Consider the following 6,592-nt stretch of genomic DNA (forward strand, 5'->3'; position numbering starts at 1 on the left):
CCAGCAGTTAGTAATTTCTCAGTCTGAGAAGTATTGTTACCCGAGCTGCGCTTCTTTGCAGGGCGTGAGGTGGGTTCACAGAAGGAGACAGTTATTTAAAAGTATCCTGCCTGTCCTTCCAGGCCTCCTTCCCACATGGAACTAGGTGAGAAAGGTCCTCTCACCTCAAGCCCACGACAACATCCTGACAGATCCTCTCATTCCAGTGGATTCGAACAAATCATTAGAGAAGGGGCTCGGAGGGCAGAGGAGAGAGCTGCAAGCTCATACTATTTATATTTTTTGTTTAAACTGTGGGAGATCAGTTAACTGTTTGCTAAAACAAATTTAGTTCTCTCCCTTCCACGGAATAGCCCTGTGGGAGAAATACAACCCCCACCCTCTGACCAGCCCCTTCCATCTAAATGCAGCCATGAGACTGACCTCTGGCCAGTGGCATGAGTGGAAAAATGTTCTCAGACTCAGCCCTGCCCTTCCAGCTTTCTGACCGGCTAGAATGGACATGGTCCCCGGGGCAACCTTAGAAACCATGTTCTGAAGGTGTGTGTTGCTTTTGATATTCTAAATCCTTGAATGACTGCATGGAGGGGGAACCCCCTACCCACCTGGTCACCACCCAGCACTATTTCAGTGAAAACAAAACATGTATTGTGTTGAGCCATCAAAATCCTTGGGTTTATTTGTACAGCAGCTAGTGTTCCATAATTAATAAAAAGTTTAGCCCTTTGCACTAGTATCCTGAGGTTAAAAATAAATTCTAAGGCCGGGCTCGGTGGCTCAAGCCTGTAATCCCAGCACTTTGGGAGGCCGAGACGGGCGGATCACAAGGTCAGGAGATCGAGACCATCCTGGCTAACATGGTGAAACCCCGTCTCTACTAAAAATACAAAAAACTAGCCGGGCGAGGTGGCGGGCGCCTGTAGTCCCAGCTACTCCGGAGGCTGAGGCAGGAGAATGGCGTGAACCCAGGAGGCGGAGCTTGCAGTGAGCTGAGACCCGGCCACTGCACTCCAGCCTGGGCGACAGAGCGAGACTCCGTCTCAAAAAAAAAAAAAAAATAAATAAATAAATAAATAAATTCTAAAATATGTAGCACTGCAGCAGAAGGCAAGAAAATTGATATTGGAGGCTGAAAAGATGAAGACCCATGTTATATAGTACCAAATAATTTCATAAACTGTTGTCCTCAATTACTTGGTGAACAACGTGTCTACTGAGCCCGTAACTCCCGGAGAAGAGGTTGGTAAACCCAAAGTTAGTGCACGATAGCTCTTTCTGGCTTTGTTTAGCAAGTCAGTACAAGGAAGAGCTGAGCTGAGGCAAAAATGTGCTGGTTCAAGAGCAGAAATGAAAAGAAATAGAATGAGTCCAGAAATGTGGAGTCTTCTGTTTTGAACTTCAAAGAGTAAGTGAAAACATGGAATAAAGGCTTTGAGCAACCAAAGCCCTTTAAGATTTGTGTTTAAACAGGCAGCTTCATCACAACAGCAAAGATCACTTTAAGGATGCTTTCTTCATAGCCTAGCTTATTTTTTTCAGATGGCTTCACGATGGCTGCTATTAAGTTGAAGGAGAGAGGTATAGTGGTTAGGATGCAAATAAATACATCCGATTGGAAAGGTGTGTCCAGGAAAGAAGCCCATGTGTGTATATAGGCACGTGGGAATGTTGGAAACAAATATTGCAGAAGCTTACTCAGTATTTGAAGGAATTATATTGCCAAAGAATTCACTAACCCAGGCTACAAAAGTTTTGGTTGTTCAAGGTTTAAAGCAGTCCTTGAGTTCCCAAACACGCACAGCCTGAAAGCAGGCTCCAAGATCTGCACAGTCTTCCAAAAAGGGTGCTCTCTCCATCCCCTCCTTCAAATGTGGCAGTGAGTGAGGGAAAGTGGGCAAGGAAGAACCTCCCAGGGGCATAGCCAGGAACCTCAGACAGCAACGGACACGGGAGTCCCACCCACACAGCAGAACTGGGTCGAACTGAGGAATCTGTTGAGAACTTTTCTGTGCCCACCCAGGTGCCTCTGGCTTTCTGCTTACTGCCAATGCCTGCAACCTTGTAACTGAGGGATTTTTTTTTTTTCTTTTTTTTTTTTTGGCGATGGGAACACATGAAACAAGCCTGAGATGCAGAAGTGTTACTGCCTACAGAAACAGGCCTCAACCAATGTTGGAGTATAAATATCCCCTCTCCCTCACCCCTTGGACTGGGTCACCCCCAAGTGTGCCCTACGATGTCTCTCTGTGGGAGTGAGTCCCTGTTGCCCATGACAGACATGCCTCAATAACCCTCCCTGTATTAGCTTCCTCTCCTTCTCTGTCTCTTCTCTCCAATCTGCCACCTCTCAAGTCAACTCCCTACAGGGTCAGGGGAACCTCAACTCAGGACAGAATTTCTCCCACTGCCTGGCATGGGGTCTTCACAGTATCATTGGAGGCTTCCCCCCTCATTGCCACTAGCTTACCAAATTTCTTCTAAAGGTGAACAGTTGAAACCGTAGACTAAAATAAATTACTAAAACTGCTATTAATATTATCCTCAGGAGTAACCTATTTTTTATTTAAAAGTTTATTATTCAAGTAATTTGAATTTATTATAGAGAAATTAGAGAACAGATGAATGAAAATACCTGCTCTCCTTCTACCCAGAATATTTATTTTAATGTTTTAGTTTGTGTCTGTTCAGACCCATTTTCCATACATTCCATTCATTCACTCACTAAAAATTTTTTCACTGGGTTTTGCTATGTGCCAAGCAGTGTTCTAGGCGTTTGGAATACATCAATAAACCCAGCAGACAAAGATTCCTGGTGCTCAGGAAAAACACATTCTAATTGGAGGAGATGGAAAATTAAAAAATATATATATATTTTACAATTTATTTATATATTATATGTTATATAATATACAAATAAGATATATATCCTTTAAACAATTTTATATATCATGTTATATAATATATGGCTATATATTATATATCACATATGTTTATATATGTTTACATATATTATGTAATATATGTTTATATATTTATGTATATATGTTTATATATGTTTACATATTATGATATTATGTAATATATGTAAGCATATATAATATATGTATATTATGTAATATGTAAGCATATATAATATATAAATGGTAAAAAATATGTATATATCTTTTTTATTTATATATAAATATATATCTTTATATATCTTTTTCTTATATGTTACATAAATAACATATATGTAATTTATATAAGTAAATTGTTATAACTAGAAAGTAAATTGTTTAATGTGTCATCAGGTAAGAAATGCTACAGGAAAAAGAAAAAGCAGAGCGGGATAAAAGGGGACCAGGACAGCTGGAAGAGGATGGCTATTTTAAACACAGCAGGTAGGGTGGGCTTCACTGAGGAGGTGGCATTTGAAGGAAATGCAGACAGGTATCTGTGGCAGGAGCATTGCAGGCAGAGTGAGCAGCAACACAGTCCCTGAGGGGAATGGGACTGGCGTGCTCCGGCATAGCCAGGAAGCTGGCAGGCTGGAGCAGGGTGAGAGTGGGGAAACTGCTAGGAGATGAGGTCAGGGAGCAGCCCAGGGAAGGGGGACACAACATGCATCCTCGACTTTCATTCTCTGTGAGATGAGGAGCCTCTGCAGCGTTTTGAGCCAAGGGGTGACACCATCTGACATATGCTGTCAAAGGTCGACTCTGGCTGCTTTGAGGACACCAGGCTGTCGGGGTGTAAATTAGGAGCTACTACTGCAGTAATCCCTGAGGTAGATGGTGATGAACTGGACCAGAGTGGTTGCAGTGAAGGTGGTAAGAAGTCGTTAGATTTGGGAAATGTATTTTGACATGAGGGTTAATGGGATTTCCTGAAGGATTTGATCTAGGATGCAAGAAAACGGCAGGTGTTTAAGATGATTTGCAGGGTTTTGGCTTGAGCATAAGGAAGGATTTAAATGCCAACAAGTGGATTTAGGAAGACCGTGGATGAGCAGGTTTAAAGGGGGGGAAATTGAAGGGTTCTGCCTGGGACGTGATCAATCGGAGGTGCCCATTAGAAATGTGAGCAGGCAGGGCCGGGCGCGGTGGCTCAAGCCTGTAATCCCAGCACTTTGGGAGGCCGAGACGGGCGGATCACGAGGTCAGGAGATCGAGACCAACCAATGAAACCCCGTCTCCACTAAAAATACAAAAAAATTAGCCGGGCGTGGTGGCGGCGCCTGTAGTCCCAGCTACTCGGGAGGCTGAGGCAGGAGAATGGCGGGAACCCGGGAGGCGGAGCTTGCAGTGAGCTGAGATCGTGCCACTGCACTCCAGCCTGGGCGACAGAGCGAGACTCCGCCTCAGAAAAAAAAAAAAAAAAAAAAAAAAAAAGAAATGTGAGCAGGCAGTTGGATTTCTGAGTCAGTAGTTTGGGAGATCTAGAGTAGATGTTGCTTAAAGCCACAACAGGATAAGGTCAAAGCAGTCAGTATAGGCAGAGAAGAGAAGAAAACTAACATTAAAAAGTTGGAGGACGGGCGTGGTGGCTCATGCCTGTAATCCCAGCACTTTGGGAGGCTGAGGTGGGCGAATCACCTGATGTCAGGAGTTCAAGACCAGCCTGGTCAACATGGTGAAGCCCCGTCTCTACAAAAATACAATAGTTAGCCAGGCATGATGGTGGGCCCCTGTAATCCCAGCTACTCAGGAGGCTGAGGCGGGAGAATCGCTTGAACCCGGGAGGTGGAGGTTGCAGTGAGCCAAGATCATACCATTGCACTCCAGCCTGGGCAACAGAGTGAGACGCCATCTCAAAAAAAACAAAAAAACAAAAAAACAAAAAACAGTTGGTAAGTAACTTGGGAGGCTGAGGCAGGGGGATCACTTGAGGCCAGGAGTTTGAGACCAACCTAGGCAACATAGTGAGACTTCATCTCTATGAAAAATAATAAAAAAATTAGTCGGGCACTGTGGTGTGTGCCTGTGGTCCCAGCTACTTGAGAGGCTGAGGTGGGAGGAGCCCTTGAGCTCAAGAGGTTGAGGCTTCAGTGAGCCATGATCACACCACTGCACTCCAGCCTGAGCAACAGAGTGAGACTCTGTCATTAAAAAAAAAAAAGTTGAGAAGAAGAGGAGAGTGCAGCGAAGAAGACTGAGAAGGAGGACACAGTGAGGCAGGAGGAGGTCCACAAGAGGGTAGAGTTCTGGAAGCCTGGTGAAGGCCAGTGCAGGAGGTGGGGGTGGGGGTGAGCCCATGAGATGAGGACAGAAACGGCTATGGGGCTTAGCACGATGGAGGCCACTGGCAACCTCCTGTGTGTGAAACCTGACTGAAATCGGCTTAAGGGGGCAAAATTGGAGGTTTTACTGCAAAAGGTAACAAAGAAATTAGGTGGGAGCTGGTGGGAGCAGAGTGAAAAGAATTTTGTTGTTGTTGTTGTTTTGTGCCTTTTTCTGAGTAGAAAAAATAACAGCATACAGCATATTTACATGATGAATGTAATGAGCTAACAATAATATTCAACAATAATAAATATATAATGTTTTGATCCAATCAACAACATTACAAATGTTCCAGAGAGGGCTGGGCCCAGTGGCTCATGCCTATAATCCCAGTGCTTTGGGAGGCCGAGGAAGAAGGATCACTTAAGGCCAGGAGTTGGAAGTTACAGTGAACTGTGATAGCACCAGTGCATTCCAGCCTGGGCAACAGAGTGAGACTCTGTCTCGAAAAAAAAACAGTTTCAAATGGGATTTACTATATATGCTTTTCTTTTCTTTTTCTTTTTTCTTTTTTTTAAATTGAGGCAGGGTCTTGCTCTGTCACCCAGGTTGGAGTGCAGCAGTGTGATCTCAGCTCACTGCAACCTCTGCCTCCCAGGCTCAAGCAATTCTCCTGCCTCACCCTCCCGAGTAGCTGGGATTACAAGCATGAGCCACCATGCCTGGCTAATTTTTTGTATTTTCAGTAAAGATGAGGTTTCACCATGTTGGCCAGACTTATCTCGAACTCCTAACCTCAGGTGATCTGCCCACCTCAGCCTCCCAAAGTGCTGAGATTACAGGCGTAAACCACTGTGCCCTCCCCATTTTCATTTTTAATGCCTGAGAATGTTCTGTTTTTTGAATGTATCATAATTTGTTTAGCCAATTTCTTATTGGATGTTTTCATTTTTTATTTTTAATTTTTGCTTTTATAAATAATCATGCAGTGGACATCCTTATACATATAAATCAGCCCAATTTCCTAACTATTGCCTTAGGATGAGCTTCTAAGAGTAGAAGTGCTGGGTCAGAAAATGAAAACATGTTAAATAATTTTAACGCATATCATCAAATAGCTAAATCTCCATTTTAGAATCAACCAAAGTCACTTAGACCTGCTCTTCTCACAGTTATATTTTTCTATTATACCTGTCATGGGTGCATATGTTACATTTATTTGTGTGATTATCTGATTAACATCTGTTTCTCCCACTAGATTGCAACCCAGTGAGTGCAGAGATGGCACCTGTTTCTGCTCACCGCTGTATCCTTAGCTCTTGGCTGACAGCTTGTCATAGAGTAGGCAGTCAGTAAATAACTGCTGATGAGGGAATGAATGGATGTAAAGC

The sequence above is a fragment of the Macaca fascicularis genome, chromosome 12 (genome assembly GCF_037993035.2).
Source record: "Macaca fascicularis isolate 582-1 chromosome 12, T2T-MFA8v1.1".
Classification (NCBI taxonomy): domain Eukaryota; kingdom Metazoa; phylum Chordata; class Mammalia; order Primates; family Cercopithecidae; genus Macaca; species Macaca fascicularis.